At 40.6% G+C, this 14,610-nt stretch overlaps 1 protein-coding gene across 1 annotated transcript in view; it reads right to left on the reverse strand.

Moving 5' to 3' along the window:
* The window catches only part of epha6 (EPH receptor A6), a 519,829-nt gene that overhangs the window by 465,894 nt on the left and 39,325 nt on the right, over positions 1-14,610 (reverse strand). The window lies entirely within an intron of this gene.

The following is a 14,610-nucleotide window of genomic DNA, read 5'->3' on the forward strand; positions in this document are numbered from 1 at the left end:
GATCACTAACACTTGCTATATTTTTCTTCTGCCGGTCTAATGGTTCAATGGTGCTTTATTTATCACATGCATTTATCAATTGCACAGTGAAATTATTTTTGCATTTTTACACATGCAGGCACCGCCATGTTTCGGCACCATTGCCAAAATCTGGTTCGCCCACGTGTTCACTCTACTGGAGCGGTTCCCAATCTAGGTGAGTCCAGGGCTGTCTACATGTCTGCAAGTAAGTGTATAAACCCATTATGTTTCTCATAGACCCCTACACCAGCCACTCATGGCAGGCACAGTGGTCACAACCAGCCACAGGATGGGTTTCTGGTGCTTTGCAGAAGGGAGCATGTGGGTGAAGGATGCAGGAGACAATAAAGGAGGAACCAGGCAAAGTGAATCCTGGCAAGGTGAAACTTGATGATTAATTGCTGTACCTATAAACTTTAGGTAGCAGTGGAGAGGATTTTCCTTTAGAGTCCCTTCCAACAGAGTTTTAAACTCAGGTGCATCTTCCATCATGAAGGCTATGACTGCCAGCTGCATTCTTCATGTTTACCTTGGCAGGTAACCAGATAACAAGGCTTTAGATATCCCACTGACTCCAGCTGGCTGATCTGACAAATCTCTCGGCATTTTGAAGCAGAGGTGTGGCAGAACTGGCATGTTTCTAACCAACCTCCTCGACATCTGGCCATCTCAATGCAATAACAGAAAGTGCGCATCACCACACTCAGGAACAGCTTCTTCCCGTTATCAGGCTTCTGAACGCTCCTTCCATTAGCTCCAATTCACCTCTACCCCATTGTGGACAGTGGACGTTGTCTATGGAATTGATGCGTTACAATGCCGAGAACTATATTCTGCACTCTACCCCTTTGCCTTATCAATTTGATTGCAGTTATGTATTGTATACCTGATCTGATTGGATAGCATGCAAAACAAAGCTTTTGACTGTACCTTACGATAATAAACCTAAACCAAAATGTACATATGTGGGCAACCACTGTATAATTACAGGTTGTGGAGCAATCTATTGGCCCAACGAATCTCTAAAAAGATTGACAGACACAAGTATGTGAATTAGGGGCCAGGCAGCCCACTCTTGGCCCATAAGCCTGCTCCACTATTTAAAAAGATCATGACTTATTTACTATAATTTTGCATTCACTTCTACCAAGGGTAACTTAACTTACCAAAAATTGTTCTACCTCTGTGCTAAAAATATTCAATATCTCTTTTTCCACCAGCCTAAGGAAGACACGTCTAAAGATTCACAACCTATACGGGAATAAAAAGTCCGCAGATTCTTATGTCAGAAATAAGTTACCCCTAATTTTATTTAGTTATAGTTATAGATTCTCCTACAAGAGAAGACATCCTCTCCACATCCACCCTGTTAAATTCCTTCATTTCACCCAGTGGGTAAATATTCCATTTACACCCTTCTCCCAACACTGAAAATCCCAATTAGATAACAAATATAACTGCTTCGAAAAGATTTCCACCTGGATAATTTAGCCTTGAGAAACTTATTTGTTGAGCAGTAGATCTTTGTACTTGGGGATATTAGGGAGGAGACAATAACATCATAGAACAAAGAGGAGGTGTTAGAGGTCTTAGTAGGCTTAAAGGCTTAGTTTAATTTAGTTTATTGTCACGTGTGCCGAGGTACAATAAAAAGCTTTTTTGTAGTGTGCTATCCAGTCAGTGGAAAAAGTGTACATAATTACAATCAAGCCATCCACATTGTATAGATGCAGGATAAAGGGAATAATGTTTAGTGTAAGATAAAGTCCAGTAAAGTCTAATTAAAGATAGTTGGAGGGTCTCTAATGAGGTAGATGGTAGGTCTGGATTGCTCTCTAGTTGGAGTGATAGGATGGTTCAGTTGCCTGATAAAACCTGGGAAGAAACTGCTCCTCAATCTGGAGGTGTGCGTTTTCATACTTCTGTACCTCTTGCCTGATGGGAGAGGGGAGAAGAGGGAGTGTCTGGGGGCGAGACCCATCCTTGATAATGCTTAGTTAGTTTATTTTATTTTCACGTTTACCAATGTATAGTGAAAAGCTTTTTGTTGCATGCTAATCAGTCAGCAGAAAGACTACACAAGATTACAATCGAGCTGTCCATATTGTACAGATACATGATAGAGGGAATAACATTTAAAGCAAGATAAAGTATAAACCAGTATCAATACCATCTGGTCAACAGATGCCACTTTTATGAGGCAGTGCCTCATGTAGATACTTTTGATTGCATCTTAAATCACCCCTAACATTTAAAGTTATAAATTTCACCTGATTTACAATGAATTGGCCAGAATACCAGAGGTATTACAATTTTTTGTGCTGATTCTCAGTTACATAGTTTTACCTAAAATATTTCATTAAGTGTTATAATGTTTCTAGATAGCCACGGCTCCATACTTCCTATCGTATTTATTAAACTTGGATTACCTTTTACTAATTATCGAAAATAATACGTTTTCCACACTCTGTCATTTTACTGTTGCTTAACCACGTGCTGCTTAGTCCTTAAGCAATAGGATTGTGTTAGGTAGAAGTGATCATATCCTACCAATAGTTTTAATTGAAGTCACACCAATGTAAAGAATTTACAATTACATTTGATTTCTATAAAGCATTGCCAAAAGAGTGGCATTTTAAAAAGACAGCAGATAGAAATTATGTTGGTAAAATAGGGAAATAATATGCTCTTATGAAATGAATTAGACACACATCCAGGTAACACAATGCATATTAACTAAAATAATTCTTCATGCTGCTTGAGAGAATCAAGAGAAGGTGAGGCCTGCTATGATTGCAATCAGAAATCACAAGATAAAGCAAGAAATTGGATATTAAAAAATCAGTCCCGGGGACTTAAATTGAAAAATTATAATGATTATTTCTAAAGCTAATTTACTGTAGAGCATTAAAATTGCAGAGTGAAACTTATTGGCAGCAATATTAATTCTGGTTTCATCTAAAAGCAGGCTAATGGAACAGGGTGTTAACAAGCGCCAATCACCAGTACAGGAATGCCTATGTACAGATGATGCATGTACTGAAGTGAATGAACTGGAATCAGTGTCACAGAGGCCACTAACAGCATTCTCTGGGTGTCAAGTTGCGATACCCAGACTACTGAGCTGGCATTCTAAACCCTTTGGCTTTGTCTCAGACAGCTCAAGTCAAACATAGCTGCAAGAAAGAATAATTGAACTAGTAGAATTGATCTTGTTGCCACAACAAGGATACTGCTGGCAATGCAGATAATGCTGAGGAGAGAGCATGTCTCAAATTTACAGCAGCTATCTTAACCATTGCCTTCTACAACTGGAATCAGTGATTCTTTGGCATGACTGTCTCTAATGGGGACAGCCTTCCCCACTGACAAAAGCACAGGACACTTGTGTAATGATGTAGTGTAATGACCTTGAAAAAATATGAAATTATAATTGTAGTAAGGCTTCAGGAAAACCCCATCTGCAAGTTTGAAGGCAACGGGCCTCAATTCAATACTTGAAGTGATCTAGCAGTAGCTACTATTATTAATAGCTGCAGTTCCATCGTCAACACCAAATAAATGGAGTCAGCTGTTCATTCCCTTGAGCCTATTGCGCATTCTGTTAGTTCCTGGCTGATCTACATCTCAATTCTATTCAGCCTCAGCATGGAGCACACAAAGTACACGTTTTGATCAGACCTGTGCTCCTCCATTCACCAACTTGATGGCACAGTGGCGCAGCGGTAGAGTTGCTGCCTTCAGCACCTGAGACCCGGGATTGCTCCTGCCTATTGGGCCTGTCTTTACTGAGCTTGTATGTTTAGCATGGAAACATGCTCTTTGGCTCACCAAGTCTGTATCGACCAGTACACTAACAATATCTTACACAACACGACTTTGGAGTATGGGTGGAAACCAGAGCACCTGGAGAAATCCCACGCTGTCGCAGATAGAACGTACAAACTCTTTACAGACAGAACCCGTAGTCGGGATCGGAACCTGGTCTACGGCGCTCTGAAGCAGCAACTCTATCGCTCGCCACTGTGCCGCCCCATGTTATCCATGCGACCGGGTGGATTTCTTGCGTGCTCCGGTTTCCATCAACATTCTAAACACATGCAAGTACGTAGGTTAATTAGTCTCTGTAAATTGCCCCCAGTGTGTAGGTTGCGAAACTGGGTTAAAATAGACCTAGTGTGCAAGTGATCGATAAATGGTGTGGATTCAGTGGGCCAAAGAGCTTGTTTCCATGCTGTATCTCCAATTTAAACTAAACTTTATTAGAAGAGCTCTCAATCACCCTCTCTTAGCATCACTCCAGATTCGTCAAGAGAATTCGGCTTAAAATCCCTCTCTTATTTACGTTCTATGTTTTCAACATTTTGAAATTTCTTTTGCATTCTCTACCAGATTTCCTAATGACTACCTTCTATTAAAGCACAAAATACTAGAGGAATTCAGCAGGTCACACAGCATCTGGGTTAGGAATGGACAGGCAACCTTTTGGGTCATAATGCTGCTTCGCTGTGAAGAAGGTTCCCGATCCAAAACATTGCTTGTCTATTCCCTTTACAGATGCTGCCTGACTGGCTGGGTTTTTTGCTCAGGTTGCCAACATCTGCATTCTTGTATCTCCGACTATTTTATATTGATGACCTCTAGTTTTGTTCTCTTTCATGGGTGGAAATACTAAGATAGAAATTCATCCTTGTCTGCATGCATTAAATGTGCCATACGGTAGCAGATGGGCATGTTACACAGCTTCCACAATTTCATTCCACTCAAGGCAACGGAAATTAATTTCAGAAGCAGAGCATTTGTACAAGATGTTTGTGAGGTTGCATTTGGAGGATTGTGTTCAGTTTTGGTCACGCTGCTGTAGGAAGGATGTTGTTAATCTGAAAAGAGTGCAGAGATGATTTATGAGGATGTTGGCAGGACTTGAGGGGCTGTGCTAGAAAGAGACGTTGGACAGGCTACGACTCTATCCCTTGGAGAACAGGAGGATGAGGGGTGATCTTCACACTGTGTTTTTGATTTTCTGTTTTTGGATTGGATTCTGTTTTTAATTTGTGTCTCTGTGATGTCTTTTTTACCTGTTCTATTCCGATTATATGTTTTTATTCTGATTACTATGTAAGGTGTCTTTGAGATGTCTGAAAGGCGCCCATTAAATAAAATTTATTATTATTATTATCTTATAGAAGTATATAAGATAAGGTGAATTCAGAGTCTTTTACCCAAAGTAGGAGAATCAAGAGCCAGAAGACACTCGTTTAAGGTGAGGGGTGAAAATTTAATAGGAACCTTAGGGGCAACTTTTTCACACAGTGTGGTGGGTATATGGAATGAGCTGCTAGAGGAAGTGGTTGAGGCAGGTACTATAACAACATTCAAATGATATTTGGACAAATACATGGATAGGTGTTTAGAGGGATATGGGCCTAACGCAGGAAGGTGGGACAAGAGTAGATGGGGCATCTTGGTCCGCAAGGGCATGTTTGGCCAAAGGGCTTGTTTCTGTGCAGTCTATACTGTATAACTGTATACTGCAACATCATGCATTCACCACATGCGGTTTAGGACATACACAGTTGTATCTATGTGTTAATTTTAATGATTTATTTCTGGATTTTCTCTCAGTGTACTGCTTTAAAGAGAGGTAGCCTGACCTGTTCAGCATTTCCTGATGGATTTAACCTTTCAGTCCTTGCATCATCCATGTATGATTTCTGCATGCTTTCCAGTGCTTTTATATCCCTTGTATCTCATGTTGACCAAACCTGCACTCAAGTTATAAAGTTTCGTTGGTCTATACTTGGAGCAAGTTTGGAATAAAGACCCCTCTTTTCACAATTTCTCTATGAATCATTTAATTTGGCTTTCAAAGAAGACCTTATTTAACCCTGTTCTCCCTTTAGTGGATTTGCTTATATTTCTAGCTCCCTTTGTTCTGTTACCTGGGTTCCATTACATCCAGAGTTGGTAAGGTTTCCATTCAACCTGACTCAATTACTCCCTATGTTCCTAGTGCCAGTGTCTTCACTGGCAGCTGATCAAGACCCAGGCCAAATGTTGAATAGAATAGCATGGTAATATGGCACACAGCCTGCCAGAGATCAAAACATTTCTGAAAGCCCGAGGAAATCCCATGACCATTGGAGGATGACAACTGACTTTGTGATTTGCTTTGCTTACTGATCTGAATGATTGGTTTCAGAGAAAAGAACAACTTGGGTCTCACCTTGACAGAAAAATCATTTATTTCAAGGTAAATTAAGTTATGCTATGCCCCCTTGCAGCAAGATGGTCTCTCTCATGCATAACCTCCATAAAGCTCTCTCACTTTGTAACAAATACTGTGAGGGAAAGCCCTTCAATAGTCACGATTCAGAAGTGTCCAAACATCAACAGAGAGCCATGAAGTTTACTTGTCATATTGACATTTATGAGCTTGACTTTCCACTGTTGCATCTCAAATAAATCGAAACAGCGCAGTGAAACCACTGTTAATAATCCTGAAACAGTAATGTGTCTATTAACGCCAAAATAAATCACAATTTGCCCAAAACTGTCTCCCAGAACTATCACAAAATCAACACACTAATTCACAGAAAGCTCCTGCTGGTAAATTTGTAATGTTTTAAGAAGCAAAATTCGATTTAGTGAGTGAATATTAAGTTTAAAATCAATGATTAAATGCTAGCCGGGTCAAAAACCTGGACTGTTACCAAATCTCTATATCTGATAAACATTGTAGAAATGGTATAACAAATTATGTTGTCAAACACAAAAATAACAGTCATCATTTCTCAGTTTCAGGGAATCTTTGGGAAACTGAAACATTTACTGGCTGGAAATAAAGTAGCTTTTCAACCCTCATGTTAATCAGTAAAAATTCTAGTACCTGGCAATGTAATTAAAATAAAATATTTCTCAAGTGGCTTAAAGTTGTAGCCGACTGGTTGAACATTTAGATTCTAACTTTCAAAGCATTGTGATCTTTTGTCTTTATTCATTGCTGTTTTAGATCCTTTAACAGCCTTATTGCAGTACTACACTGCCTTGTAGAGAGGGAGAGAACTCTGGATTTCCATTATACTTTGTGTTGCCAGATTTCACTTCTGAATCACCAAGCTCTCATTTAAAGATAGCTTCTCATTGTTCTGGAGATCTAGAACAAATAGGTCCCAAGTACCTACTCTATTGAATAATTTTAAGTGTGTTTCAAATGAAATCACCACAGATCTTTAGCTCTTAAGAAACTCAGGAGAGGACTAGACAGTTTTATGTAGCAAGCACTCATAGTTTAATTCTTTATATCCAGGTATCGTTCCAACTTCAAAGTTATGAGAAGATACATGAACAGTAATTTTGGTATGGCATTTTCTGCATAATTAACAAATCTAATCCTGGCAGCTCATTCCAGGTCTGCCACTACGGGCATTGTCCTTGATATGGAGCATGTCAAAACATTTCTTCAGCGAAATGATATTGTTGAAGTCCTAGAATAGTTCATGAAACAGGGGAATATGTCTACAGGACAACATGATGGCAACACTGTTGCTGGCAATTGGCTCAAAAACAGATAAAATGCAGATGAGTCCATTCATCCCATGATCGAATGTTGAGATGTACATTAGATTGAAACGTCTTCGATGGGACATTTCAATCTAATATCAGAAATCGTCAAGAGAATTCAGGTTAAGCTGTTGAATGCAGGGAACCCAATGCATAGGTGAGCTTGGAGGATTGCTGCCGGTATGGAAGAGATGCTCGACATGGAGGGATAGCTTCTCCAGTGGGCATTCAATGGTCCAAGCATCGAGTCAGTCATGGTGACTTGGTCTTCCTCACCTTGCAAGGCCAAATACATAAATTTGTAATGCTCCCATTATTTTCTGCTGAGGCAGACCAAGATAATGTCACAAACTTATTCAAGAAAGACTCTCCAATCAATTAATGGGATGGACTCAGTGTGTTTGGCTGAAACAGTTTGGTCCACATTCAAGGCCATAGCAAAGATCTCCAAATGTATACCAACCATTATGGAAGTGGACATCAAGTCATTGAGCGGATTGAACATTTGTTTTGGAAAGGATCAAAGCTTTGGGAAGGCCAACATGCAGTTTGGTGAGACACGAATATGTCAAACAAGCACTAAACACAGGAAGGTGTTCTCGGAAGTAATTAAGATGTTTTCAACCACCTGACCCTTATAAATGAAATGTATAAAGAGCTGCACAAATATGTTAGTTACATAAATCAGGGTGAAGATAGCTGTAATACTACTTAAGACAAAGCACAGATGGAGAACAGTTAATTCAGAGGGAGATACTCAAGTCCAGGTTGATGTAGGGAGATGCTGCCATTTGCATAGGGATCACTCTTAGACAATGTTGGACTTGTTGCAGATTCAAAAAACCTTAAAAAAGCCACAATGTGCTGGAGTAACTCAGCAGTTCAGGTAGCATCTCTGGAGAACAAGGTTAGGCAACATTTTGAGTCGGGACCCTTCCCCATACTTAAAAAAAAGTCACAAAATGCTGGAGTAACTCAGTGAGTCAGGCAGCATCCATCTCCGTGGGGATTATTCAGGTGCAAGGAAGAAAGAAGAAAATAGGTTCCTGTAACATCTTGTTTGTTTTCAAGATCCCAGTTTGTTAATTAGACTCTCAGAGTAAGATCATAACAACTTGTTTATTCTACCAGCCTCATGTCACGTGCTTGGCAAATGATGCAATATGTTCTCGTTATTAAACAATGTGGTGCAGCAGTGACTGAAGAAACACAACTAGCTTGCTGACACTAAACAACATTTACTATTTATTTTATATTGACAGCCTTATAAAAAGAAGTCACCTATTTTTGACTTGGGCTATCTATTGTTCTTGGTACAACCATTTTTGTTCCGTATATTACTTAACTAAAATATTATGTCTTTCATCTTAAAAATCATCTTTCATCAAAGTGCTAGAGTAAATCAGTGGGTCATGTAGCATCTCTGGAGAAAAAGGACAGGTGACATTTCGGTTTGGGGATCCTTCTTCAGGCTGGTGCCTCGAGTCTGAAGAACAGTCCTCATCCGGAACGTCATCTATCCATGTTCTCTAGCATTGCTGTCCGATGAGCTGAGGTACACCACCGCTTTGTGTAATTGTTTGTAAACCACCATGTGCAGTTCCTTGTATCTCCACGTCTTTCATTTTGCTGACTTGACTGTAGTGCTATCATACGCTGTTGATATTTCCTATTCTGGCCTATTAGAGGGATGGGTTCTGTCAGGAATGGGCTCTGATCTGTCTGCCTCCTCATTTTTTCATGATATGGGTTGTTCTGGCCTGCCCCACCTTGCCCAACTATATTCCATGAGGGCCCCAGACTCTGCAGACTCTTGCTCAGCAAGTTTGGCCTTTCAGACTTAACTCAGCCAAGAGCAGGATAATGGAGAGTGCGGGTTGCAGGCTACATTCAGCAGAAGCTGCTCAATGCTTTTCATATCTCTAATTTAGAAGATAAGCGACAGATATTGAATATGTTTAACTTATTGTATTTTAGTCTGGCTAATGGAAGGCAATACAGATACTTACACATTTTAAAATCTTATGAATAATAAATCACCAGTACAATTCTCTAATGTTGAAAATTGAAGAATAGGGAGAAGATTTGTTCAATATCCTTTCATTAATGTTTCTTACATTCCCATAGATTTGGCATTCATTAATCAAATTATTTTCCACGCCCAGCTCCACAAAGCACCACCAGCAGTGATATGTGAAAATTGTTTCTACAGATAATCTTTTTCAATTTATTATGACGTACAATTATGCTATTTGGTCCAGGACAGCAGAGAAAGCTAATCAGTCCCATTTATTCAATCTTTTAACACCAGTGGGCCGCAACTTATTTTTTCTGTCTATCCTTTCCCCTTTCATTAATAATTTAGCTGGTTACCCAAATGGTAGGGCAACTTACAGCCGAGTAACCAACCAGTGGGTCTTTGAGGTGGCGGCTGGAAGCTGAAGCACCTGGTGAAATGCACACTGACCTGGGGAAACATGCACTCTCCAAACAGACAGCACGGGAGGTCAACATAAAACCCATTTCCTGGAAGTAGGAGGCATTTGCAAATAAAGAGCTGCAATCTTAAAGCTACTAAATTCCACTATAGGCATGGAGCATATTTGGAGGCAAATCAACCTGGAAGTATCTAAGACAATGGTCAAGAGAAAAAAACACACACAATGTGCTGGAATAACTCAGCGGGTCAGGCAGCATCCTGGTGAACATGGATAGGTGATGTTTCGGGTGCAGAGCTTTCTTCAGATAAGATTACTCAAATGTTCCCAAGAAAGAGGACATTAATGAACTCAGCGTACCAGTTCACCTCTGGTATGTCAAAGCAGTTGCATGCAATGTATATAGGATAGAGTGCAGCAATTCCTACTCTGGGCTACACCGGCAATAAATGCAGTTCCCCATCATCCCCTTTGTGTTGCACTGTCAGAGTATAATCTTTTAGATGAACAATGAAGGTAAACTATGGACTCATTAGGTGGATACAATACCTTTCTGGGCATGAGAACTGGAAAGTAGCTTTCCTGCTGATATTATCACTCAAATTAGCGTCAAGACTTTTGCTACAGTGATTTGAACAGAATCCTGGTTCTCGCACATCAATGGTGGTGGTCAATGGTTTCTTTATTGTCACATGTACCAGGTACAGTAAATTATATTTTTTCCATACAGCCCAGCAAGACTATTCATGTACATAAGCACAATCCCCTGGTTAGTACAGAATACCCCACTGAGTCCATATGCAAAAGTCGCCATTTTTGGTGCCAGTTTACAGTCTCAGCGGCAGCTGGCCGCAATGCTCCGTTCCACACCCGACATTATCTGTTGCATTTCCTGTATTACTACCATAGCTACACCTTGAAATGACCAATGGCCTTAAATACTAGAGCTGTTTACTATGATAATAAAATATATGCCATTATAGCTGAGTTAACACACAAGTCTTGTTCTTCATCCATGATGCCAAGCAATGTGCAGCATTGCGTTATTGTAAGTTAATGTACTGCATTATGGCATTAGATGCAATCCAAAAGGTGAGTTACTTTCACATCATAAAACTTTACATGTGAATAATTTATTGGCAAATCAATTCACTAATGCAAAAGCACAGAGATAAGTAAAGATTTATCCATTGCCCTTTAATGAATAATTCTTACATGTTTGCCATACATTAATCAAAAGATTTAAGGCTTAAATCCAGCTCCAATTCACGAGGCCATTGCCAGCAGCACTTAATATATTTTTGTGGATAATATATTTTAAATCATGGTCTGGTTTGGCTCAGCCACCAAGCACGACACCTGGAAGCTGCAGCGAATCGTCCGATCAGCAGAGAAGATTATTGGCTGCAACCTTCCCTCCATTGATGAACTGTACACTGCAAGGGCCAGGAAGCGAGCGGGCAAGATCATCTCTGACCCCTCTCACCCTGGCCACAAACTCTTTAAATCACTTCCCTCTGGAAGGCGACTCCGGACTGTCAAAGCTGCCACAGCCAGACATAAAAACAGTTTTTATCCACGAGAAGTTGCTCTACTCAACAACCAAAAATCTGTAGCCTCCCTTTGATCTGGTATTTTGTTGGTTCACATGCTTGATCAATGGTATTTTATCATTAATGTTTTATTATTATTAATGTTCAGTGTTTTCTGAGTCATTCCTAACTGTCACTGTATGTCATGTTGTTACTTGTGGGCGGAGCACCAAGGCAAACTCCTTGTATGTGAATACTTGGCCAATAAACTTACTTACTTACTTACTTACTTAAAAGCTTATTTACCTAGAGAGCCTCTCAGAGAAACTTGAGACATGATCTATCTTGGATTGTTAATTTATACTGGCAGGAAACTGGGTGATAGGAGGCTGGTTAGACCATCTGGCAGCATCTTTTCTAAAAAAAACACAATCAGGGGCCTTGATTGGCTATAATACACCAATACATTGAATAAGAGATCAGCAATTTAACATGGGAACTTTCCATTGCAGGTGACAACACAAGCATTTATCAATAAAGTCAGTATCTTGTGTCGAAACTCCTATGATGGCACTAGTTAGACAATTCCAGATTTTGAGCTGGTATTAACCATATAACAGTTACAGCATGGAAACAGGCCATCTCGGCCCTAGAAGTCCGTGCCGAACAATTATTTTCCCTTAAGCGGCCTTTTCACGGGGCAACTTGACGCAAGAGTTAACCGGAGTTTAACATCGTGGGAACCTCGTGCGATAACAGTACGGCATTCGTGGACCACCGTAGCGCTAACGGCAGGTAGTCGTGTAACTTGGTCACTCGGGAGAAAATTCAAGAAAGTTTGAATTTCTCCAAGAGTGACTTGTACACTTGTGGTTGAGTATTGCAACATTATATGAACGTAGTGGCCAGTGCGATATCCGTAATAACTCTTGCGGGTACCGTGGGAACTCCTGCGAACGGTGAACCCGGAAGCTGGACAGAGGGGACAGAAGGTGAGTAAAAATTATCTTCTGTGGGATTGAATTTAAAAAATAAATAAAAATAAAGATTTGCATCCGCATATGGACATCAACTTATTCATGAGTTATGTTAATGAGATTCAAGAAAATAACTATAATCTTTAAAAGGGACTTTAAAAGGGACTTTACTGAAAGGTTACGCATTTTTATGGTCCGTGAGAAATTTTTCACATGTACTTCTTTGAGGACGTCCCACCTAATTGTCATTGTTGGATAATCTTTTTAACAGGAACACTTGCAGAGATGGCTCCCAGAAAATCTCAAAGAAAGGGGGTAAAGCGTGTCAGAGATGTTTTTGCCATGTTGCGCTATTCAGTTTCTATATTGTTTCAGTTTCTATATCTATATTGTTGCTCTATTCAGTTTCCCAGGGGGTCGGGACGGGACTGGAGTTGGGAGGGAAAGGTGGGGGAGTCGAGGGAGAGGAGGGGGAGACAGATGGGGTGTCTTCATTTACTGGCGGCGGGTGTCTGTCACTGAAACAGGCAGGTGAGATTTCACATCCACCTTGTGTGTGCCTCTCTCTCTCTCTCCCTCCCTCTTACACAGGCTGAGAGACTCTGCCTCTGTGAGTGTACGTCTCTTTCTCCCCCTCTCCCACACACAGTAAGACCGAGGTACTGTGCTCAGTCCATCTGTGTCTCCCACATACACAGTAAAATATGTCTCCAAATGAGCCAATTCAACCAAGGGAGGATATATATAGTGTGTGAAAAAAAAAGTTACATCATTTGTGTCACGTGTAGTTCACGATGTTCATTCAAGATTTAACGCGAAAGCTCGGGAAACGGACAAGTCACTCGCACAAATAACAGAAATGCCGAGTACCGTGGGAACTCTTTATCTACCCCCGTTATATCGTGCGAGACTCGTGCTGGACCACGACCTCTTCACTCTGGTGACATCTTGCGTCAACTCGCCCCGTGAAAAGGCCCCATTAGTCCCACCTGCCTGCACTCATACCATAACCCTCCATTCCCTTCTCATCCATATGCCTATCCAATTTATTTTTAAATGATACCAATGAACCTGCCTCCACCACTTCCACTGGAAGCTCATTCCACACCGCTACCACTCTCTGAGTAAAGAAGTTCCCCCTCATGTTACCCCTAAACTTCTGTCCCTTAATTCTGAAGTCATGTCCTCTTGTTTGAATCTTCCCTATTCTCAAAGGGAAAAGCTGGTCCACATCAACTCTGTCTATCCCTCTCATCATTTTAAAGACCTCTATCAAGTCCCCCCTTAACCTTCTGCGCTCCAGAGAATAAAGACCTAACTTATTCAACCTATCTCTGTAACTTAATTGTTGAAACCCAGGCAACATTCTAGTAAATCTCCTCTGTACTCTCTATTTTGTTGACATCCTTCCTATAATTGGGCGACCAAAATTGTACACCATACTCCAGATTTGGTCTCACCAATGCCTTGTACAATTTTAACATTACATCCCAGCTTCTATACTCAATGCTCTGATTTATAAAGGCTAGCATACCAAAAGCTTTCTTTACCACCCTATCTATATGAGATTCCACCTTCAAGGAACTATGCACGGTTATTCCCAGATCCCTCTGTTCAACTGCATTCTTCAATTCCCTACCATTTACCATGTACGTCCTATTTTGATTTGTCCTGCCAAGGTGTAGCACCTCACATTTATCAGCATTAAACTCCATCTGCCATCTTTCAGCCCATTCTTCCAAATGGCCTAAATCACTCTGTAGACTTTGGAAATCCTCTTCATTATCCACAACACCCCCTATCTTGGTATCATCTGCATACTTACTAATCCAATTTACCACACCTTCCTCCAGATCATTGATGTACGACAAACAACAAAGGACCCAACACAGATACCTGAGGCACCCCACTAGTCACCTGCCTCCAACCCGACAAACAGCCATCCACCTTTACCCTCTGGCATCTCCCATTCAGCCACTGTTGAATCCATCTTGCTACTCCTACATTTATACCCAACAGTTGAACCTTCTTAACTCAACCAAGTGTCACTACTTAATGTTAGTGACACTTGGCCCCGCC

Source organism: Amblyraja radiata, chromosome 14, assembly GCF_010909765.2.
Source record: "Amblyraja radiata isolate CabotCenter1 chromosome 14, sAmbRad1.1.pri, whole genome shotgun sequence".
In the NCBI taxonomy this organism is placed as follows: Eukaryota; Metazoa; Chordata; class Chondrichthyes; order Rajiformes; family Rajidae; genus Amblyraja; species Amblyraja radiata.